Source organism: Thermobia domestica, chromosome 18, assembly GCF_964235325.1.
Source record: "Thermobia domestica chromosome 18, izTheDome1.hap1.1, whole genome shotgun sequence".
Classification (NCBI taxonomy): Eukaryota; Metazoa; Arthropoda; class Insecta; order Zygentoma; family Lepismatidae; genus Thermobia; species Thermobia domestica.
In genome coordinates, this window is record NC_137471.1 from 26190216 (window position 1) to 26216262 (window position 26047).

General features: G+C 36.8%; 1 pseudogene across 1 annotated transcript in view; it reads left to right on the forward strand.

The window, feature by feature from the left end:
* LOC145675044 (obg-like ATPase 1 pseudogene) overlaps window positions 1–17683 on the forward strand; it is a 187302-nt pseudogene extending 169619 nt beyond the window's left edge. Inside the window, exon 4 of the transcript XR_014129108.1 lies at window positions 17476–17683. The product of XR_014129108.1 is annotated as an obg-like ATPase 1 pseudogene (transcript). The remainder of the gene's footprint in view (window positions 1–17475) is intronic.
* Window positions 17684–26047: the final 8364 nt, after the last annotated feature.

The following is a 26047-nucleotide window of genomic DNA, read 5'->3' on the forward strand; positions in this document are numbered from 1 at the left end:
GAACTTCGTACAAGACCCACTTCTCATCACATGTCAACACCCTGTTCAGAAATGGCTCCTTCCTCCGACAAGACAGCAAAGAAGCACAGGTGTCCGCTCGCCTTGCCTTCTGGCCCGGAGTCAAATCATGTGGGATCCATCGACCCAACCTATAGTGTTCCCGAGTTGATGGAGGTGCTGTCAGATGGTTTCTCCACTCACATTGAATTGTAGTCCCAGTTCCTCACATGTGTGGACACTGCTCGCCTTGATTGCTGCCTGAAAACCTTCATTTTGTAAATGTGTTGGTCTTCTGGCGCGTCTTCGAGTGTTTTGTCACCATCCTTAAACTTGTTAAACCACCGCTGGACTTGTGTGTGTAGTCACGACACCCTCACCAAAGGCCTGGCAAATCTTCCGTTCCGCTGCAACATTTGACCCAAGTTTGAACTCGTACAGCATACACGCCCTTATGACGCTCTGTGGAGATCCCATGTTCACTCTGTCTTTATGCGAGTTCACGGTGTAACTGAACTGCCATAACCATGTATTTTGTTGGATATACCCACACCAACAACTGACCTTCGCCTTATCTCCATTCGCAGTCAACTCATGGTGTGAGGGACAATTGAACAGAGACCTCCACAAAAAGCAACAGAACTTTGTTGGCGTCCTTATAGTTCGATTATCTAAATCGTTGTATCCTCACTATAATAAATAAACAGGTCCCTAGATACCATTCGTTGCCATAAGAACGGGCAAAATACAGAAGTCAACATACAAACTTGGAATTATCAACAAACAAATCGATGTTCATCATTACAGTTCTCAACTAACTTTCTCTTCTGTTTTTCTTTATCTCCTAGTTACTGCGATATTTAAAAACACTTTCACCCTAAAGCTTGTTATACACGAGCATTATATAAATGTTAATGTTGTAAGTCAATGACGTTTGTTTATTCATAAATCGTTACAAAACTAAGTTGATATTCCAAACACTTTTACCCTAAAGCTTGTTATACACGAGCACTATATAAACGTTATTGTTGCAAGTCATTGACGTTTGTTTATTCATAAATTGTTACAGAACTAAGTTGATATTCCAAACTCTTTTACCCTAAAGCTTGTTATACACGAGCACTATATAAACGTTATTTTTGCAAGTCAAAGACGTTCTGTTTATTCATAAATTGTTACAGAACTAAGTTGATATTCCAAAGCATTGCAATGAAATTAAAATCAACGTATCGTCACTGAAGGCAAGCAATTTTTTTTCCTATTGTACAGAACCTTCAACCATTACTTTAATCATGCTCCAATATGTGAAATTAAGCTTCTTTCCACAACGTTGTAAATTAATATAATTCAAATGTTGATATATTTGACACAACAAACGGATTCAAGAGGAAAATTGTTAATTACAGCATATAAATGTATATAGTAAGTGAGGACACTGGTAATTGGATGTGACACCTATAGTGTACCTTTCAATAAATGGAACCTCCTATTTCACCTTCTTCCATGGCGAATCTCTTAAGTCTTCCTTAGTGCCAGCTTATGGGACATGTTATTCACTGTCCAAATTTCAAGGTTCTAGCGTAACCAGTTCATCCTAAGCGTCGATCATTCAAGACTATAGTGATCGCACGGAGTCGTGAAGCTTGACCTAGATCTACCAATTTTATCACCCAATAGAACGTGAGTGTGTGTATTGCGGTCGTCAATCCTCACGCGTAAAATTTCGCCAGAGAACATCTTCTAAAGGTACAGTGTTGTCAGATTGCCGCAGAGTTTCATTTCGTCTTTGTTGTTTTATCGTTTAATTCGAATAGCTTTTAATATTCGTGTTATAATTATTTAAGAAGTGCTTTCGTTTTTGTCGCTCGTTCGCCATGTTTTCTAAGTTTAGCAACATTTTAGGTGCATTTCTGTTGATGCTTCGTTCTCTCAAAGTGTGCGTTCGGGAGGCAGCTTCACGAATCGTGCCGAATTCTTCCGATGCATCACACATGAGAGAGAGAGAGAGAGAAATGCTTTGTTCTTTGCATGCTCTGTGAATTGCTTGTTCTTTGATTGGTGTAGAGCCCAGGCTTCACGAGTCCTTGCAGTCATTATAAACGATTAAATCCATTTTAAAAATGTTAGTTTTTTAAAAAAAATAAAATCTGTCGCTTTTCCGATGCAAGACATTCCTTATTTTACTTATATATATATATATATATATATATATATATATATATATATATATATATATATATATATATATATATATATATATACACTATGATCGCATTTGTTGTTGTTTTTAAATCATCGTCCGTAAACATTTAATTTATTGTATCTAGTAAAATTACTGCAATTTGGTTATTATCACGCGACATCATAATGCGTGTCACAACCTCTCGTGCTCGTATGTATGTGTGTGGTCGAATGTTTATGAATATATTTCGGTCTATACATAGTCAGGAGGAAAACGAGAGATATTCTATAGTGCGTGCATATTGTCTTTTTTTTTTTTTAAGTGTCATTTTCTTCCGTGGGTGCATAAGTGTATATATGCATATGTATACAAAAATGTGTTTCCGGAAGCCTACTTTGTGCCTAAAAGAACAGCCTGGAGGAGTGGTGAAACAGAGTAAAGAGTTACCGCAGTTGGCTGTAATAAAAGTCAATCTTCCATTTGTTCACTTTCTACCTGTCATTTAGGTTTGTGTCAATAAACAGACTCTTAATTATCTCCATTGCTTGACATGCTAGCTCTTAGATTTTATCAATCTGTAGATTTGAACTCTCCTTTATACAGCTTAATAAAACGGGGAAGACTGCGTAATTAAGTGGTCAATTATTGTAGTCAACATGTGCGTTAATTCATGCAGTTCATTACTTAAAATGGCGTATATTCTTTTAATACTTTGTCAGTATAAAGTTTCAGTTCACTTTTGTCCACGGTTATTCGTTTAATGAAAAGGAAAACGATAAGTATACTTTGAAAAAAAAATCGGTAAACTTACGGCGAATCGTTGGCAGTTATACTTGACAAGATATCCTATTAAAACACGTTAGCTGCCAGGTGGGTCCGATTAGACCCACTGGCGTGGTCTAAGTAAAATGTCCTCGTAGTTCCGATCAAACCCATAATTTCTAATTCGTCGAGTTGTTGTTAGAGTACTTGTATTTTAAAGTACTGCCTCTAGTGTTAATGAACTGTAGTGTTTCTATCACACACAATGTAGGAGATATTTATGCTGTAGGTTTTGTTGTTAGATGTTGCTTACTAACGCCGCTTAGAGGCACTGAATATCAATTAACAAGTATTTGCTGTTTCTGTAAGGCCGATTGGACCTACCGTACGTGTTGCTTTCTTAAGGCGGATCACTAGGTGTTCTTGGTACTATGTTAACGGCTGCTTGAATAGTGCAGCGTTGTCGAGCGTTACTGATGCCAGATATTAAAGGAAGTAATGATGGAATTCTGCTTGGATAATTAGTTTTCGACCCTTACCGCAATTCACAGCTAAGTTCCGTTTCTCAAACTGCAACTCTAGAATCCAGGAATTTTCTTATTGTGATTACCACAGTAAACGTTCAAATTTGACAACAACGTATCATGGCGTTCTGCGCAAGTTTCGTCTCAAAATCTATTTCCTTACATGTAAATTAATATTTAAATAAAATATGAAACATAACACGAAAAACGGTCAAACAATATATCTATTTCATAATAAGATCGTTATTTTAAAATACTTTACACATACAAGAAACATTTCATAAAACTCAGCACTTGTAGTATGATCTAACAGCAAGTGCCATCTTGTGTGCTCATTGTAAAACGAATCAAATATTTTATTTCATTTGTTATCTTTTTAGATATCAGAAAACACAACCAAATGAATCAGTGTCTTTTGTTGTAGCTGAAACATAACTTTATGTTACAGCACAATATTTATAATATGCAATGTTTCATTGGGCAGTAATTAAGGAAATGAGGTAAAATATGTATTGACTTCCGGGTCGCAAATCTGTCGGATCAGGGAGCAGAGTTGTCTTTAACAACATTGGGAGGCGGGCAGATGTGAGACTTATCCTGAGGGACATCAACTTCAATTTGCTGAATTTTCAGAAAGCACAAGATCACTATAGACTATTACTATAACTTATTACAAATGAGATCAAGTTCTGCGCATATTTCTTCGTTTTGCATTGCACAAAGGAACTAGTTATTAGCACTAAAAGCAACAGGAACTCATCGACACTTCTCACACAAAGCTAGCTAGCTTCATATAATAATGAACAAATGACTATCAAACAGAGTTGCCAGTTCAACTGTAATTTATCCCTTTGCCCATAAATAAAAAAAATATACGAGTAGGTCCGATCGGACCGCCAACTTTCATGCGTGCGGATTCAATAGGGATCCACACCGCCTTAGATTATGTTTCAGCATTAACATTATGTTTTAAAAATATGCACAAAACAAAAATGATGTAAGTACGTACGTTTGGCACTCTGTCGGTGAACAAAAATAATTCACCCTTGGCAGCTAATGTGTTAAATTTTAGCCAGTGAGGAATACGAACATACTTGCGCTCAAGTGTGTGTGTGTGTGTGTGTAGGAGTGCGTACTTGCGGATTTTAAAACGTCATTATTTTTCATTCAAAATGGCATAATCGAACTTTAATTATACCAGAATGATGCTTTCAACAATGCCAAATATGAATATTCAGGTACCTAAAACACTGTACATTAGTTACGAAGACTTGAAGTTTCGAAATTGATTAAAATGTTGTCTGCAAAGCATGTTATCTTGATTTTATTACGAGGACCGCGGTGGCTCAGTGGTAGAGCGTTCACCTCTGGTACTTGGGGTCCCGGGTTCGATCCCAGCCCCCGCCAAGTTAACTTTGTGGTGGACAAACACCGTGAGCGTGGGTTTCTCGAGGTTCTCCCGTTTCCTCCCACTTTCTTCGTTCCACCATTTCATTCATTACTCATCATCACCGTCTCCTTTAGCCTAACCGGCATAATCGTGGGACGTAAAACTCAAAGATTTCATTTCATTTCATTTGATTTTATCACAAGCAACTCCAGTCTTTTATTCTAATTTTATTTGGTCGGCCGGGGTTGGGGGAGTGGACAGGAGATTGTTAAATTTGCTTGTGTTCCCTACGAAACGAGACGAGATGAGAAATGAGGTTTTGTGTCGTCTGCTCCTAAATAGTTTGTTTCAGTTTGTTAAAATTTGAAGGGAAGAAAGTTGAAAGCGCCATGGAGTGCTTACCTCGGTACATGGGGTCCCTGGTTCGATCCCCTTTCCAAGTAAGTTTGTAGTTAAGAGCATCGTGTTCCTGGGTTTCCTCGGAGTACTTCCGTTTCCTCCCACATTTTCATTCTCCCAGTTCTTCCATCATCATTCACTTGCCTTAATCGTCGTCTTCGGTAGCTTAAAAAAATAATCGTGAGACGTTAAACTGAAATATTAAATTTTTTCATTCATTTTACACTAAAGAAAAAATAAATTCTGTGAATTATAAACTACTGTGTGTTATTAGAGTCTTCATCCCGGCGAAATTAAAATACCGCTAATTTTACAGTAATTGTGATATTTTCAAATAGATAAAAGGTAACTGAAATGTGGAACAAGAGCCGCCTAGACAATATTATTTTGCGTGAGGTACCGTGGTCACAAGTCACTAGTGGCTTTATGTTTTCAGCTGTTTAGAAACGCGAACATAAATGCCGATTTTCAAAATGGCTCGAAATCGAAAGCAGATAAGCGAGTCGTGATAAAGGTTTCTCATGTAAAATATTATTGTCTAGGGCGCTCTTGTTCCACATTTCGATCGATTATCTTTTATCTATTTGAAATATCACATAATTACTGTAAAATTAGCGGTATTTTAATTTCGCCGGGATGAAGGCTCTTAAAGTAATGTCATGTCCAAAAATTTCCGTTTATGACTTAATTTCGTAAACTGAACTCATATAAGAAAGCTTTTCCCGAACCGAACGACGTGTAAACAAAATTTTATTTCAAAATAAAACTGGTTTTGTATTTGTTCCTTTGCTTATAGTACTTTTGTTAGTCTCCTTGTTTAAATTTAGGCAATCGTTAAAATATATCTGTAGGAACCTATGACAAGATGTATTTTGAGGTGATTAGGCAACCAAAACAGCACCTCTGGTGTGTTAGATTGCATAACTTGGTCTTGCTGGCAACCAGTGCTATGTCAGTTTGAAAAATCAATCAAGGCAGCCAGTTCCGGACTGTGAACATAGTATTCGCAAGTTCTAAATGTTGTAAAGACGAATTTTTCTTTAAATCGTACAGCCCATTACGAGGAAAGAAAGATTCTACTTAGAGAAAATAATAAAAAGCAAAAAAAGCGAAAGTATACTTGTCCCTCCCTACCTTTCTCTCTCTCTCTCTCTCTCTCTCTCTCTCTCTATATATATATATATATATATATATATATATATATATATATATATATATTAGCAGAATATCTGTTCTTCGTACGGAAAGAATACGTCATCAAAACTGTCATCAATCAACTTCGGACCCTGAAAACTATGAATTCGATGCTAATATCGGTCATTTTCAATTAGTTTTACATGTCACCATCCTCTTTAGGAGTACTAATGGGGGTCCGAATTTGGATTTAAACGGCATCGGAAGTGTCACTGTTCATCTCAGCTACCCCAAAACTATGGATTCGACTCGAATATTTTGTTATTTTCGATCATGTATACAGTGGCGGATACAGGATATGATCAAGGGATGGGCTAAACCATAGTTTGCAGCTTTATCCAGTGTAAAGCACGATTGAAGCCCATTTTATCAAGTGCATACCTGAGCGTCAAGGGGGAAGCTATAGCTCCCCCTTGGATCCGCGCCTGTATATGTAATATAAATTCCCCTCCCCTTTCCCTAAGTTGCACCATCAAAGTCAAATGATAAAAAGCATCCCAGGTCCGAACCTAATCTATGTTGAAAATTTGATCGAGATGGGTCGGGCAGTTCGAGTTATTATGCCACTAACATAGTAACTTTAATTTATATATGTGTGGCCTTTGTGGTGGACAAACATCGTGCTCGTGGGTTTTCTCGGGGTTCTCCCGTTTCCTCTCAGTTTCTTCATTCCACTATTCCATTCATTACTCATCATCACCGTCTCCTTTAGCCTAACCGGCATAAACGTGGGACGTAAAACTCAAAGATTTCATTTCATTTTTAATTTATATATATATATATGTATGTATAGATAGATAGATAAAAAAGCAGGAAAGGATATTTTCGCTTTTTTGATTTTACGATGTATATGGGTCTATGTATAAAACTCCATTATTATTTTTTTTAAAAAAAGGGAGAGTTGTCATTTCGTTTCTCGAGTTAAGGAAAATTGAAAAGTACTAAACTAAATCTTTCCCGAAACATTGTTTAGTCTCGTTGTAAAGTATTCAGAATAAGTGACTTTGTGTTGATGAGAATTTATGTAAATAGCTAACGCCTTATTTGCTTCTACGCACTGGTTGAATTTTCCATGTTGAATGAACACACGACGAGTTTCTCCCATAAGAAGACTCACCTGTTATAAAATCATGATTTTAAATATTTTTGTGGATCCTTATATGTTATACAGTGGTTCCTCTAGCATATATATAATAGGATATGGTTATCCAACTTCCTAGACAGTTGTTGGGTAAGTGGCGTGTAATGAATGGCTCGTACGCCGTCATCTGAAAGGTCCCACGCGGAGGTGGGACAGAGGAGATCAGCGGGTGGCAGCTTCGCCTTATTTGAACACCTTGCTTGGATGCCTACAACTCAATTTCACTCCCCAGCGGGAGACTAAATATTTGCTGACCCTGGCCGCGGGAGATGAGGTCAATGGGCGACCTCTCAGACACGCCCTATTTTGACACCCGCAGGAACAGTGTAGGGGGTTCATTGAGGAAAGAAATCAGATATGAAAAATGATTTTGCGGTTTGACATTCAAAATGAGAGACACGTTCTTTGCCCATTTATCGTGTGATGGTATTCTTTATTCTATTCTATTGTTGTTAAATTATTTTGAACAGAAGTGCCGTACAATAAAATCCCTACGCCCATTTTATACGGAAGCATTTATCGTATTGCTCTTTGTAACCAAAAAAAAAAAAAAAAAAAAAAAGTGTAAAATAGCAAATGATATTAGGATTTTTTCATGCCATGGTTTAGTATTTCTCGGACAATGGAGCATTTCTTCATTCGATTAGTTGTATAGTAAGGTAATAATGCTTAAGAGTCTTCATCCCGGCGAAATTAAAATATCGCTAATTTTATAGTAATTATGTGATATCTTCAAATAAATAAAAGATAATCGAAATGTGGAACAAGAGCGCCCTAGACAATATTATTTTACATTCGAAACCGTTATCACGACTCACTTATCTGCTTTCGATTTCGAGCCATTTTGAAAATCGGCATTTATTTCCGCGTTTCTAAACAGCTGAAAACGGAATGCCACTAGGTGACGTGATAACGGTACCTCACGCAAAAAAATATTGTCTAGGTCGCTCTTGTTCCATATTTCAATTATCTATTATCTATTTGAAGATATCACATAATTACTGTAAAATTAGCGGTATTTTAATTTCGCCGGGATGAAGACTCTTAATGCAGGATATATATGGGAGACTAACAGGCCACACAACTGTGTCATTTCAGAGCTATAGCCCGCTGAAAATTTGTCGGAACTACAAAATAGAAGGTTTCTTGTTTCTTTAATTATTTATTTTTATATTTGAGAAGAGCACAAGTAATTAAGTAATTCTGCCCAATTACAGTGTTCATATCAGAGTTACATAGAATGGCTGTAATTCATTTGTGAAATTTATCCTGACTCATACCACGTATATTCAGAACATTTTTATTTTTACTCAGTTTATTCTACACTGTATCCATTTTCCACGTTGGTGGCTGTTTTATCGCATTTGTTCGAGATTTCTTACAATGAAAGAAATTTCTATTGCCCACACGTATGTTTCTATTTTGTACCCTGAGCTGAGATGGAAGGCAGAGACCAAATCCTTACTATTGAATTTGGTATTTAATATTTTGTACAAGACAATCATGTCAGTTAACACTCTTCTGTGATAGAGAGACATTGTGTTAACATTTTCATTAAGCGAAATACTATTATCATATCTGGGGAAGATGCATACATGTTCTCTTGTATACCACAAACCGCAGGAATTTATTTTGAACTCTTTCTATTCTAATAGTTACGTCACAACTCGTGAACGAAGTGTCGTTTAAGAAAACCTAATGATTGTTACTGTCCTAAATTCTAATAATGTGCCAGTGGGTTTGGAGCAGCGTCGGCAACAGAGTTAGGCTCGAAGTATAGAAGCACATTCATTAGATATTGTACCAGGTCATCCCATAAATAATGTCGCATTTTTTCACCGAGAGGAAAAGAACTATAACTTAACCTGGAACGCTGCCGTTAGTCAGAAAAAATAGTCTCCACAACACTTTGTTGCCTGTTAACTGCCGATATATATCACTGGTTTTAGTAGTTACATGTCATTATTAGGGTTGCCAACTGGCCGGTTTTTCACCTGCCTGGCCGGAAATATTGCTGTTATATTGATTAAAGCCGGTGACCGGTACAAACTTCTTACCAGCCCTTTTATGACTTTTTTTTTCAAACTTGTATCTAGTTCGAAATATAAGATTTAAAAGGTAACTTTCATACTGTAAATCCAAAACTGTCACCTTTCACCATCTATCAACGATTAATAGGGCCTATATTTTGTTCATCTGTTTAGATAATTTTAAAGATATGACAGGGACTGTATCAGGGAAAATTCGAAATTTACTTATAAGGAATTTTATTCATTTTTTTGGGGGGGGAGGACTTCTTAAAGTAATTTCCTGTAGTTGAAGTATAAGTTTAAAGAATAAATTTCATTTTCCAAATCCAAAATTGTCAAGTAAAGATTAATATACAGTGAAACCTCTCTAAAGCGGACAGACGTGGGGAATCAAAAAATGTCCGCTATAGAGAAGTGTCCGCCTTAAAGAGGTTTCAATATTTTCATACGTCAGTTAGTAAACAAAGTAATAATCAATTAGAAAAAATATTTTTGCATGAATCATGTACAGTATTTATGAATATTAAAGAAATGTTACTGTACCTGCATTATTCTCCGCCATCCAATACTCTATATTCGAGGCGCAACATGGAAATAAGATGTCATAATTTCCTGCACTTTACACTTATCACTACTTCCTATGTTTTCAGTATGTCGCTTTAATTTGTGGGTTAATTGCAGTCCAGAAGTGTCCTTTTTTGAGACAATATGTACCTGCGGGCAAAAAACACTAAACTTGGCTTCTGGTTGGTTAGAGACTCCAACGGGACTATAGCATAACGTCTCATCCCAAACGACGGGCAACTGTAAATAACTTTTGTGTCTAAAAAGCTTGGGTGGGAGTGGGATGCAAGAAAGGGACGTAAGAGTGTTGTTAAACAGAGACGCTTTGTCTGGGTTGCTGAGCAGACAATTGAGGGGGCAAAATGTTGTCATAATGCTTCCTTGGTGACACATCTATGAATGACTAAAAATGTATTTTTACTACACTTTCCAACTTGCTTCTAAAGAAAGTGTCCGTAATACGGAGGTAAATAATACCTATAAAAGACAGAAAAGACTGTCCGTGTCCGTACTAGAGAGTGTCCACTTTAGAGAGGTTTGACCATATGTTTTTTCCTATTACAGCGTTTGGGGATTACAAAATATGTCCGTTATGGGAGGTGTCCGCTTTATAGAGGTGTCCGTTAGTAGAGGTTTCACTGTACTTTTCTTCATCTGTTTCGATAATTTTAAAGAAGTGGCAGTTACTGGTAAACACAATAAAATGATCACTGCTCATTTCAATTTCTCATTTATAGCAAAATGTATATATTAAGCTTATTGGTGAATGTACTAAGGGTATGCAGAATACAGGTGCTAATGCACTTTTGTTCGCGATAGTACATTTTCTCCCCATGGATGGGTCCGAACAGAGATACTTCACACTTACACATGTATCATAGAAAATTTTGAGGGGGTGCCGGTATTTTATTTTCCAGAGTTGGCAACCCTGGTCATTATCATCTTGAAAGGTGGTTTTGCAAGCTGTGAGAAAGGCATTAGTCTGTTGGTGCAAGATCTTGTGAAAACGCTGGATGAAGAATTTTCTCCTAATCTTATTCCTTGATTTTAGCACATGTCCTTGTCGTGTATCGGCACGCGTTATCACCGTGGATGAGGACACCCTTGCGATGAACCAGAGCAGGACGTTTCTCCAACAAATGAACTTGGTAAGCGTTTAAGCTGACAGTAGAAACCTGCATTGATTGTCTGGTTATGTTGCAATAACTGAAAATGAATTTTCCCGCGGATGTCCCACCAAACACTCAACATCACTTTGCAGGGGTGGACGTCCTGTTTCGGCACAGTTCCTTTAAGTATCCTTATACCTACTAAGGTAGAAGACGCACTTTTCAGCGCTTGTTATCACATTTCCCGCTGACGCTTGTGACGAGTGAAAAGGGAAATGCAAATGTCCACTTGCGTAATGTAAGTTAATATTTTAATGTAGTATAACTAGCTGAACCTGCGCTCTCTACACAGCGCATCATTCACATATGAGCATGAATCTCCTTGTCATTCCTCACATCATCTGTAACATGTCACTTTACAGACACAAGTAAAAAGACGTTTTGCTAAAAATCGGCTAGGAGCACCATAAAGGGGAGATTTTTTTCCATTATTTCTTAATATCTCGCACCGTTTGCAAGACTTGAGTCTACTTCCGGTTGGAGTTTCTGATTCGTGTATGGTCAGTCTTTTCTTTCTTTTTGCATGCAGTATGTAATAAGCAAATATATTACACACACCATTAATTATAATGTCAGTAATGATGGTGTTCATTGGGCAAAACACTTCAAATAATCAAGATTCATCTTACAAGGAGGGTGTCCGAAGTGTAAATCTCAGATTTCAAAAATGTTTGTGCAGATCGTTAGGGGGGTTCATAGAATAAAGATCAGCACAACAAATTTCGGCGGAACCCCATATTTGGGTGGGGCAGTGCCCCATTTTCGATTTTCGGCTTTCGTAGTAAAAATCGGCCTTTTGATTTTAAAAATTGACTTATTGTTGTTGACAATCGTTATCATTCGTCTTCATTTGCATAAATATACTTCAATTGTGGGTCAGGGATCCCTATATGTGTGTGGGAGGGGGTCCGCCTCACAAGTGTGATACATGTTTTCCCTTCATTTTGACGAGTTGAATTCAAATATGACATTAAAAGTTCTTTGTGGAGCACATGTGCGGCACAGGTCTCTACCTAGTTTACGGGATTCTGAATCACAAGTTGAAAGAGAACTGAAGGGCTTGAAATAGAAGTTTGGCAGAATCAATGCTTACTGTATGGATTGAAGCCAAAAGAGATTTCATGCCTGTACATCACATGGATGTTCGGAAATGAGCAATTGAAAAAGCGAAAGAAATTAATCTTGAAAACTTTATGGGTTCCAAAAGTTCCTGCACCCGTTTTAAACGGAAACATAATATTGTGTAGCGAGAAATAAAATTCGTGTCGCGAGCAGACGTTGACACTTCATAACAAATAGAAACTTCTGCCATATCTTTCCAGCTAGAAGTCAGGGATACGTTACCGGAATTCGATATAGACAATACTTATAATTCCGATCAAAGTGTTCTTGCAATGGAACTGCACTATAATCGTATGTTAGGCATACAAGGTGGAAAAAAAGTAGAAGCTTCTGCGCAATCCAAAAATGCCTTATCTCATAGCACACAATACAAAGCATAGTATACAATAATACCCCTTATGTCTGCCAGTGGAAAATTAGTTGGGCCATTATAGATTGTATTCCCAGAACCGACAGGAAAATTTGGAGCACAGTTCAAGAAAACTTTATTCCAGCCCCCAAATGTTAAGGTTTCTGGATCAAAATCTGGAAAGATGGGTAAGCTGCATTTGGAGGAGTGGATCCGTGACGTTTTGGTTCCTAACATAGGGGACAAAAGTGTCTTGCTTGTAGATTCATGGTTATCTTTTAACGAGAAAGAGATGCAGCAACACATTCCGGACGAAAAAAGGTTATGTAAAAAGATTCCACTGGGAGCAACTTGGGCTGTACAACCACTGGATATTTGGGGCTTTAGAATATGGAAGAATTTTGTATGGAAAATAAGATATTTCGTAATTTTACACCAAATTGATATACAACTTCACAACGTAACAACATTATAAAATTGCAATCGCTAGTTTATGAACAAATATCATCGCCAAGGTACCATGATGTGTTCAAATATAGTTGGTATAAATCCGGATATGTAGATGCGAGGCCACCAGAATTTGTTAATCCAGTGAGTTTCTCATTTAAACGACACTATCATATGTGATGAGTGCGAAGATATAACACTCCTGAAATGTAGTTGGTGCTGCAAAAGTCTTTGCGCGGATCACTTTTTCCAGCAGTTTCATTTCTGTAAAACATACGAGGCGTGTTTTTTAAGTAAGGTCCGTTTTGTTGTAGACACTAGTAGTTCGCGCGCATACCGCAACGAGCGTGTGCGTCGTGTACCGGCATGCCTTGGGAACAACTGTGCTCAGTTCCAGCTCTGTAGCTGACCTGTACGGTTGTGTTCTGTGCTTTCACAATGTTTAAGACTATGAAGTCGCCCGCCGCATGTGAGCTTCGCTCAGTGATACGGTTTTTGTCAGCAAGAAACCTGTCTGCTGCAGAAATTCATCGACAGATTTGCGAAGTGTACGGCGATACTGTTATGAGTGCAAGCAAAGTGCGTAAGTGGGTACGAGAATTTAAAAATGTCCGTACAACGTCCATGATGAGGACCGCTCCGGTCGCCCTTCTTCGATTACAGACGATTTGGTGGCTTCAGTTGAAGCGAGGGTTCGTGAGAACAGGCGCTTCACAATAACAGGTCTATCCAACGAATTTCCTGACGTGTCGAGATCAGTGCTTTACAAAATTGTTTCTGAACACCTAAAGTTTAGAAAACTGTGCTCCCGTTGGGTCCCGAAACTCCTAACAGAGGACCACAAAAACCAAAGATTTGAGTGTGCGATGAAGTTCTTGACTCGTTATCACGAAGAATGTGACGGCTTCTTGAGTCAGATCGTAACTGGAGACGAAACATGGGTTTCGCATATCACGCCCAAATCGAAGCAACAGAGCATGGAATGGAGACACGCACACTCTCCTGTAAAGGTGAAGGCCAAACAGACTCTGTCCCAGCTCAAAATCATGGCGTCGGTGTTTTGGGATAGGCATGGTGTTTTATTGGTCGACTTCATTCAACGAGGAACCACTATCAATGCAGAAGCATATTGCCAAACCCTGAGAAAGCTACGCAGAGCGATTCAAACAAAAGACGCGGCCTGCTGACAAAAGGCATTGCCATTCTCCATGACAATGCAAGACCTCACACTACAGGTCAGACCCGCGATTTGTTGGACAGTTTTGGCTGGGAAGTTTTAGATCACCCACCCTACAGTCCTGATCTTGCGCCGAGCGATTACCATCTGTTCCTCCACCTCAAACAACACCTCAGTGGCAACCGTTACAATGATGACGACGATGTGAAAACGGCAGTGAACTCTTGGTTATCAGAGCAGGCGGCAAGTTTTTATGAAGAGGGTATTTTGAAATTGGTTGAGAGGTATGATAAGTGTTTGAACAAACTTGGCAACTATGTCGAAAAATAGAGTAAAGTATGTACTTTCTGAAAATACATTTACTTTTTTGAAATAACCTTTCGTTGTGTACTTATGTTCAAACGGACATTACTTAAAAAAACACGCCTCCTACAATACGTAAAGTAAGCACAAATTCTGCCAAACTTTAGCCCTTCAGTTCTATTTCAAGCCCTTCAGTTATCTTTCAATTTGTGATTCGGCATCCCAGAAACTAGGTAGAGACTTGTGCCGCACATGTGCTCCTCAAAAAGCTTTTATTGACATATTAGAACTCACCTCGTCAAAATAAAAGGGCAATATGTATCACACTTGTGAGGAAGATCTTAGTGTCGGATCTAGCCCGGGCCCGGGGGGAAGCAGCTCCCAGTTGTTTTAGTGACAAAAATAATTGAAAGATAACTACTATTTATAGATTAATTACTATTTATATATTGAAAGTTTATAGTAAACTCATGATATAGTATCATAGCCTGGGGTCGGCTTCCCCCAGTTTTTACCTTCTATATCCGCTACTGGAGACCCTCCCACAGAGATCCTCGACCCACAATTGCAGTATCTTTAGGCAAATGAAAACGAATGATAACGATTGTTGACAACAATAAGTCAATTTTCATATCAAAAGGCCGATTTTTACTACGAAAACCGAAAATCGAAAATGGAGTACTGCCCCACCCAAATATGGGGTTCCGCCGAAGTTTGTTGTGCCGATCTTTATTCTATGAACCCCCCTAACGATCTGCACAAACATTTTTGAAATCTGAGATTCACACTTCGGACACCCTCCTTGTTAGACTGGAGAAATGGTTATCCTTCGCTTTTCATTATCATTTGGCCATTAAACAAACGCCGGAGAGATATACTATTTCTATATACAATTACGTGGTGTTGGAATGCATAACTCGTAGGATATAATGCTTTTTTTTTAATTTCAACATTTGCTGTGTATCCCTAAAAAATGTACTAAAGAAATAATGACCATTTTTTTAAAAACAAACAATTAGAACTGGCCAATCTACATAAAATTTGGTATCGACCAGTGAAAATGGCACATTTCTAGCAATTGTGGTTTTCGAGATCTCACTATGGAAAGTATTGGAGACAAACATGTAAACTTTTCTTTGGAGACAAACATATAAACCTAGCATTTTAATATATAGATTGCGAAAAGTTGTTTTTAAAAATCACATTTTTGTATATTCATATAGGCAGTGGCGGATCCAGGATATGATCAAGGGAGGGGCTAAACCATTGTTTGCAGCTTTATCCAGTGTAAACCAGGATTGAAGCCCATTTTATCCATTGTATACCTAAGCATCAAGGGGGGGGCTATAGCCCCCCTTGGATCCGCCCTATATATATATATATATATATATATATATATATATATATATATATATATATATATATAGGTATATATAGAAATTGAGCGTAGTGCAGTTCGAGGCACAGACAAATTCCTCCCGGTCTAAGAATAAAACGTCGACCATACGGATCCGTATATAGAAAATGTATGACACCACGAGAATATATAAACAGAGGTAGAGATAGCCAAAGGGTCATATTGGTTTTAGTCGGTCAGTTCCATGTGTGATCGTCTTTTCATACTGAAGAATAATATACTGGCTAACATAGACTAATGTATACATTTTTTCTTTCTTTTTAACAAAGCACTGTTTGAGCTAAGCGGTATCTTTTATGTTCTACACAAAAAAGTTTTGTAGGTTCACTCGATTAAACTTGTAGCTTATCTTTTTTATGATTATCATATTTTTATACTCAGACTTTGTAGTTATCTTTCAGTGCAATTCTTTAACGCACTCAGCAGGCTACAAGGAAACATAGATTTAGTGAGAACACAAAGAAAGAGGAGATATTTTTTTAAATGACATGAATTTCGGGTCTGGTTACCGAGTCATCGGGTATGGTACTATTTCATGTACTTCGGATCCCATGTTAAGCTATAGTTGTGAATCTCATGTAGCCTCGGTGCTGAACTGAATGCTAAGCTCCAAATGAACCAATTATGGAAACCGATTCAACTATTCTTTTCAACCAATTCCAGTTTTACCAAAAAGAAAATCAATCAATGAGGGTGTATGTCTTGTCGTTTGAACCCAATTCTGCTTCCCCTCCCAAAAAAACTTAACTTGCGAAAATTCACCAGCGCTGCCTGTTATATACCCTATACCTTACAATGTGGACTCCTAGGGAATCAATTGGAATTTGAAAACTGATTGGGTCCGTGTATTGAATCAAGAAATTCGGCTTATTTTTACGATAAGTACAAAAGCTCGATCGAAAAATGCCCATAACTGGTTAAAATTCCCCCCATTAGCGTACACAGGAACTTATTTCGGGAGGGGTCCAAGCTCAATATGAAGGTATTTTATATTAAAATTCCTAAAATTGCCCCTTAAATTATGCTAAATGCACACAAAAGTCGAAATTTCGGAGGGGGTCCGGACCCCCAGGACCCACCCCTTGCGTACGTCCCTGATTCCTCCCTATTCTCAAATTATGGCAAGAAAATTATGGCAGGATACATGCATTTATCATAATATCTGCAATGTGTGTATAATGTTCTTTTTTCGTCAGTATAAGCCAGTATGTACCTGGATATGAGTATTTTTTTATTTTTTGAATTTTTTATTTTAATTTTTTTTCTGATAAAAAAATACTGATCACTATTTACCTTTTTTAATTACAGTAAAGTTCCCGCCTTCTTAAATGTGGTGGATATCGCAGGATTAGTAAAAGGAGCGTCCGAGGGCCAAGGTTTAGGCAATGCTTTCCTTTCACACATCAAAGCCTGTGACGCACTATTCCACTTATGCCGTAAGTATTATTATTTGTTATTTCATATTTTTTTATATCTACAGTATTTAGAAAAAGGAAATGTTGAAGATAGAGTTTGACTAATAAAGTTCATATTTCGATAGGAGGTACGAGGGTTTACTGTTTACTTGGGGATAATATGACTTATTATTTCCAGAATCAGAATTGGAAACTACGAAGGCATAGTGACTCAGTGATTGAGCGTTTATTTCTGGTCCATGGGGTCCTTGATTCGATCCCCGGCCAAGTAAGTTTGTGGTGGACAACATTGTGTCTGAGGATTTCCGCTGAGTCTTCCTGTTTTCTTCCGCATTCTCATTCCACCAAATTCTTCCATCATCATTAATCTCCCTTAACCTACAGAGCATAATCGTAGGACGTTAAACGGAAAGATTTTATTTTCATATTTTTGAATCTAAAACTAACATTATATTAGAACATTTAGGAAAAACTTGTGAAGATTGTTGGATTAAAGTTAAGCCGTTCTTTTCAGCAGCAAGTGGAATCCGAACCACCGCAATCCATTCAGATTTTAAGGTTCTCTGACTAGGAATAAAACCCCAAACCTGGAAAGAACATAGGATGAAAATACAGACTAAAACACATGAGTTTCGTTTGGTAGACCTATTCTGAAGTTACAATACACTTACTTCCAATATCACTTCCCATCCAATATCAAAACGGGAAGTGATAGTGCCAATGCTGGTTGCGTGTTTCTGTATCTAACTCAATTGAAGGCGAGATAGTTGATGGGGAACGACCTGCACTGTGGTTTGTCTGTATGAGTATGTCGTGTAGGCTAAAGGAGATGGTGATTATAATAAATGAATGAAATAGTGGAATGAAGAAAATGGGGAGGAAATGAAGGAACCCCGAGAAAACCACGCACACGGTGTTTGTCCACCACGAAGCCCACTTGGCGCGAACTGGGTTCGAACCAGGGATGAACGCTGTACTGAGCCACTGCGACCCAATAATGCTAAGAAAAGATACACCAAAGCGAGAGGTGTTTACTGTCAGAGCCGTAGGTTGAGATTTTGGCGCCCGGGGCGAATTAGAATTTGGTTCTCCTATACTCATCTCACCAAGCTTTTCTTTCTTTTCTCTTTTTTTCGTTTCTTTTCTTTTTTTAACATATAAGAAAACCCGCTTTTGTTTTATACTGTACTCATACTTGTCAGTTTTTATCATGCTGCTTGGACATACCATTGAAACAGTCAAAAGTGATCTTCATGTATTCTTTTACAAATAAAAACTGTTTTTAAGAGGCTTATTTTGGACGTTTTGTTAAAATTGACATAACTATCTTTGGTTATATACAAATACACTTAGAGAACAGTTATGGAAATTTACAGTACAACTATTTACAACTTTTCGTACTTTCGATAAGAAATGAAATTTCAATACATTAGAAACTAGGTACTATTAAAATGTTCAAAATGAGTGACAGTATTAATTTCCAGTAATAATTGAGGAGTTGCATCAAACTCATTTCTGGCTTTTGCCATGCTTGTTTAGCCTCCTGGTAACATTTCAATTCAAAATCGGAATAAAATGCTGCATATTACATTGTTTTATGTTTAAAAAAAAAAAACTACTTAAATTTTCAACATCGTTTTTTTTTTTTCAACTGCATGTTTCAGACTTACGCCTTTATTGCATCAAACTCCTCAACTGTTTACTTTTAACATTTTATTTTGTACGTGATGACACAAATAGCATGCTAAATTCAATTCTTTTACGGTAAAAAATATTTTGTGAAATGTAACGGAAATTCAGAAGAAATGTTGGCGAATTTCTCAATATTGATCAATGGAGCTGAACAACATGTTTAATGTTTGTATTTAAAATCCAAAATATAGTTTAGACTAGATTTCTACATATCTTTGAAATTACAGTAATAGCTTAATTTCTTAATGAATGAAAGTTCTGAATTTAAGGTTACTTATTACGTATTAATTAACATTAAAAATACACCAATATACACACATATACGGTGTGTATATATTTTGTATGTTGGTAGGTACATAAAAATATCACACAACTAGATACGAATACACACAAAAGAGATATCCTGACGATACAAGTAGTTGGTGGAGAAATTACCCCAATAAATTCCTTCCGATTGGAAACGTTTTATGTATCATTGGAATAAAATATCACTGCTTTTGAAAGATTTTTGAAAAAGACGAAATTCGTTGACCCCAGAAGTCACTATTCTACAACAGCTTCAAATTCGAAAATGTTATTATTCCCATTGTTTACCTTTATTTTTAATATTCCGGCGCGAACAGCAGCTTGCGTATGTGTCTTCACTTCTCATTTTCATACCTTCATTCTCACCGACGTGGTCGGGGATGCGCTCGAGACAAGATTTAAGGCTGTCTCTTCTCGAAAATGTGCTGTAAAAGTGATGTCTCGACACGAAGAATGTATATTTCTCTATTGGAAGAGCTGTCTCTCGACTCGAATTTTATCAGAAAAATTCTGTCTCGACTCGTCTCGTGCGCATCCCTAGACGTGGTTAATCTGATTAGGTAAAAAAGCAGGAGTAACTAACCGAGCTCATCATCATCAAAACTCCGAACACGTATTTCAGATTTTGACCATTCCTGATTTTGGAAACGCTCCTGCATATACTATATCATTACTTGGCACTTTGTATATCACAGTGTCATTAAGAAATTAACTTTTTTTAAAAGTAATAAATAAAAACTTGTAACTCGTATTGAAACCTTTAAGTTGCAAGCGGCGCAAGCAAAAAAAAAAAAAAAAAAAAATGATTTAGTAGAGCTACAATACTTTTACGGGGAGCTCTCTCGTAGCTAAGCGGTTAGCGTACGCGCCTTTGGCGTGGGAAACCCGGGTTCGATTCCCGGCGGGAGCTCATGTGGTTTGGATTCCACGCTAATCAGTAGATCCACGTCTCATATAGCCTCGCTGCTGAAGGGGACGATAAACTAAAAATCAAATCAAATACTTTTACGGGGCGCTGCGTCCTTTACTCTTTTTCAACACTTTCTTTTTGCTTGCTTATTCGGCGCCCTTTCACCCTTGGCCCCGCTCCCTCCTCCCCCCGTAGCTACAACTGTGCTTACGGTAAAAGATTAATTGAATGTTTGTTGAAACGTGTAACAAAATAACAGTTTTTCTTCCAGAAAATCATTCTGAGTATTAAATTGATTGGAAAATTTGATCCGTAGAAGCGGAAAACGGTAATTTTGTAAAATTGAGTAACAAAATACCATATTTGTTATTTTGTTCTATAAATTATATTACATTTAGAATTCAGTTCATGATAATTGAGATCTTTTCTTCATTAACAGAAGTATTTCCAATACTCAGTAAATTTGAATGAAAATACTGGATACTACTATTGGAGTAAGTTTAAAGATATTGAGTTTCGGTATCATGGCAGTATTTTTGATGTTTTCGTGCTGTGTCCAGCAAAAACGAGATGAAACAAGCAGGAAGCGAATAGTTTTGTTGTGGAAAAAAGTCCGGTTGCCTCTCTATTGATTTAACCACCTCCAATTGCTGTTATTGTGGAAGTTGTTGTGCATAATTGCTAAATAGCGAATGGGAGCTCATAATCCAGTACCCGGTATTCATGTAGTTACGCAGTTGTTTCTGTAATCATTTCAGAGACATAATGTCATCATTTTTCGAGGTAGCCAATTGGACTGTAGAAGAAAAATGGGTTGTAATGAGGGAAGGACGCTTTTGCAATGTTTCTGCAAGAGTAATCACTATGTTTATGTCCTGAGAGTAGTCAAGCCTACTCATAAGTGTTCTATGTATGCAGTGCATATATATATATATATATATATATATATATATATATATATATATATATATATATATATATAAATGAGGTTGCATGTGGACAACTCTTACGGTACACAGTAAACCATACATTCAAAATGAATAACATTGGTGCCTGTCTGAGAAGGAATATTTTGTCATCGTTTACCGCTACCAATTTTAGTTTTTCACTATTACTCTGTTAAAGCATAATCTTGACTTCCTCCTTTTTCTATTGTAGTCTTAAAATTACAAAAGAAAGATTAAAAAAAATAAAAATAAAATGTATGCATATTTGTGTTCCTTAAAAGGGACACGGTGGCTCAGTGGTAGAGCTTTGACCTCTGGCGTGTGAGGTCCCTGGTTCGATCCCCGACCAAGTAAGTTTGTAGTAGGCAACGTGTCCGTGGGTTTTATCGGGGTACTCCCGTTTCCTTCCACATTCTCATTCCACCAATTCTTCCATTATTATCCACTTACTGTAATCTTCGTCTTCCTTAGCCTAACACGTATAATCGTGGGACGTTAGACTGGAAATTTTCATTTCATTTTTGTGTTCTATGAACGTGGTTTGCGTCAGAATTTGGAAAGTTGATCTATCTATATTATCTCTTAGAATGAGGGCGTGCGGGAATGTTTTTTTTTTTTTTTTTTTTTTGAATGAGGACATAGAGATGGCTACTATCCCGTGAATTGAGAGTTTGGGTAGTGTTACCCCATGAGACGAGAAGTACATTTTTAAATTCGAGACGAGATGAGAAACATGATGATTCTCGTCTCGTTTTCGAGACGACACTAGGAATTTCACAAGTCTCATCACTCTCATGGACAACACTATAGTGCTGCCAAAATGTCTTGAGCCGTGGCAAAAATGCGAACTAATGATCACACCCTCGACACATCACGCGTTGAGCCAATAAGGGTTCTGCTGTTGCTAAGCGAGAGAGCCTCAGCGAAAAATAGTGGAATTCCTTCAGCCGATAGCAGCGCTTGGAATGGAAGACTAGGTGTCAAGTCAGTATGGTATATCTTTATTTTACTCACGGGCGTAGACGGGAACTTTCTCAAGCATCGTTTGCAACACTAGTTTACCCAACTCTTAAGATCTCAAACACCATTTTAGTGTTACATGGTTCATAGTAAGAAAAAATAAACTATATAAATTGATAAAGTGATTTTGCGAATACAATGAAGAGCATTTATCAACGTTTAAAGATACGCAAGTCAATTTGCAATATATTCCAATAATAAATATGGTTTAAATGTGTAACGGTGTTCGAGTCCTAGTTCGGGGGCGGAATTTGTAATGCTGGGGGAATCAAATTTAGGACAAGATAAATTTGATTTCCAGTCTTAGTTGTGAAATTTTATTTGAATAGTTACGTTAAAATTGTGTTCGGGTTCGCCAAATATTATTTATGAATATGCAAATTATTTTTGCATATTTACTCGCCGCCCTGGTAAGTTATAACATGCCTAATAAGCAGAAAGCTGAATGTACGTGTGTTGATTCATGAAAGCCTGATTTACACCGCACGAGGCTCGATTTTTATAATCCTATTTTCCCCATACGGTACTCCAGAGTGCTAGGAAAATAGGTGCGTAGTTAACTAGAAACATATTTCAAAAGATAGTCACGTGCTGCATAGCTGAAATAAAATCACTATTGTAGTTTTATTGGGAAACAGCTGTACTGGCCGTCACTTCGCTAAGCAATAAAATTGTTGCATAAATTAATTTAGTTATGAGACTAAAAGAATTTATGTAAATGTAGAACAGAAAATTTACTATAAATACTATTAACTTTATCTGTGAGGGTCAGCTAAGCTAGATTCCCAATTGTTTCGAAATAATATAAGAAAATTCTCTAATTGCCTAGAATAGGTTGGGAAATCTGAATTGTTTTCGTAATGACAATTTAACAAAATTTAGGTAACAGTAATAAAATTTTAATTATCCAAACTTGCAATAAAATTCAAATTGAACAACAATTAAAAAAATGAAATGACATGATCATTTTAAGTTGAAATGAATTGAGACAAATGTCACTAAAATAAAATAAAAGATGAAATATGGAATACGTTGACTGGAGAATCTGAAGGATTCTTATTTTTTTATGTTGTTTAAAAATAGATTTTAGGCAATACTTTCAAATTACAAAGATTTGAATTTAGTGAGCAGTTTACCTTTCTTTTGTAACTGCTTATTATATAAATTACAAACAATATTTTCTATTTTCCACTTTTTAAAGATCAATATTCTAGATATTCCAAAAAAATAAATGTACATGGTATCATTGTTTCATCTTTCTGATATAACCCTTTGTGTGTGATTTATCTAGTCCAGAACACAATATTTTATTCATCAAGCACAGAAGGAGAAAGTAGGGAAATACCTATGCTTGAGAAATAGATAGTTGACGAAGGTGGGAAAATTAGATGATTTTGAATGCTAGCAAGACATGACTATTATTTAGATTAATTAAAGATGAAAAGATAGTGAAAGCTTTGATTTGAGTAGTGCACTGATTTGACTCTGTCTACTTTAAATTGAAAATTCTCAACACATATGTATAGATCTAAGATAATAATAATATCCAATAATAAGAAAATACCTTGCAATATAAAAACAAACAATTATATATACTTGGACACATATACTAGATAGTTATATGATATATACACAATAAGTACTAGAACACATATATAGATATCAGAGTTTATACTTAATTTGGCCAATATTTCTTTCTAAATGTCGGTACTTTATATTTGTTTATTTTACTTTGCGCAATATTTTACTTCATAATTATGAAGATCTGTCTGTGCGGCGTTTGCGCAGACAGATATCTTTTTTTTTATGTTTAGTTGCTTATTTACGAGTTAATTTTGTCCTAATGATACTTTTCTCTATTTACATGCTTAGGGCAAGAATTATACTCCATGCCTTTCAATTTAGGTACACCCTGTCAATACAAATAAAAATATCTATATCTAGCAAACAGATTACACTCGTCTTCTAACTGACAATTACGAGCTTTCTGGGTATGTAATGTTACTTGGTAAATAAAAAAAAGTCTTTTGATAGAAATACATGAAAACATAAAGATCATTCATTCAATTAATACTTGAATAGTAATGCTTTTCTGACACATTAATCTCGTCGTGTAATAACCTAACTCTTTATGTCACAAAATTTTCTACATATAATATCTTTAAATGAGCAAACAACGCTAACATTTAGAATATAAGGAGATAATTTTCAGAATCTAACACTAATTAGCTGTGTGAGTATAAATGGTTAAAATGGCAAAAGTTAATCACAAAATAAATTTTAAAATATCGATTTCAGTTATAGTTTCTTAAAAAAATAATAATAAAAGATAACTGTTCAGTCCGTCAAGGCCGGATTACTACGATTCAATTCTCGTCTCGATATATTGATGAATTTGGCCAAGGTAAGAGGATGCGATCGCCCACGGTAATGTGGCAACAAATTCCAAATTGAAAATATAATATAAAGGTTTTGTCCTACCTTCCCGTAGATTCCCATGTTGAAGCTACCACTTTTATTCACCACTGGTCGACCACTTACAACACTGAAGTTCCTGTGTTCATGTGACTGCAGCATCCCGTTCGACTCCCGAGATGTGTATGGTCACCCGCCGATCTCTGACTCTCTCTCTCCTCCTTAGGCCTTTGGCTCTCTCTGGACGTTTAGGACGTCATCATCGGACTGTAGCATCCAAATTCCTCCTCATCTCTAGGCGTCTCGGCGTCTCTTCATAGGTTGTCTCGGTCAAAATGATTATAGAAGTCCAATATTGGTGAATCCAACTGATACACTGATTAACAAATTATGTATCCGTATATATGTTAATCACGATTATCACAATTGGTCACAGTCACAAATCAAACTTTAGTTGCACTCTGTTATAAGTCGATATAAATGCAAAATAGATTATAGTTGGGAGAACGTTCGGAATTTGATTTAACTGTATCAGTGTTTTTATGAGTGAACTCGTTGCGGCACTATTGGGTGCGTTAGCACTTCATTGTCTATAGTTGCTCAACACGATAAAAATAATTAATAAAGTGTGTGTGTGTGTGTGTGTGAGCTCTGTATACGTGTTGTCGGTGTCACTTCTCAAACTTAACTGCCCTTTCTTTGAGTATCTTGCAACCGTCTTTCTTTAAGAAAAAATAACGTATGTTCTCCCAATTCCAGTTTTAAAATTTTAAAATTGCCAAAATAGGTTGTTGTTTGTGCGTTGTTCTTTCTTTCTTCCTAAAATGTTAAAATGTGCTAATGGACTTCTAGCTTGCAATATCGTGCCGGTGCGGTTCCTTCTGTTTTATCATGCGCTTGCGAACATACCTCTTTTCTACGATAGCTATTGTGAAGATTCTCTTTCTAGACAAACTGTCTAGCTTTACAATAGAACTTGAGTGTGTCTCCTGGCTGTGGGTGGTCGTGGTGAATAAAGACTTTTAAAGAGTTCCGTTGCTCAGGTTTCCCATTTACCGCTGAAAGGCTGGATACCGTAGGAAAGCGAATAAAAAAATACGTGTTTGAAGGAAAACAGAAATACAGATTCTTCATTTAAAAAAAATGATGTTTCAAAATATGCACTAAAGAATATA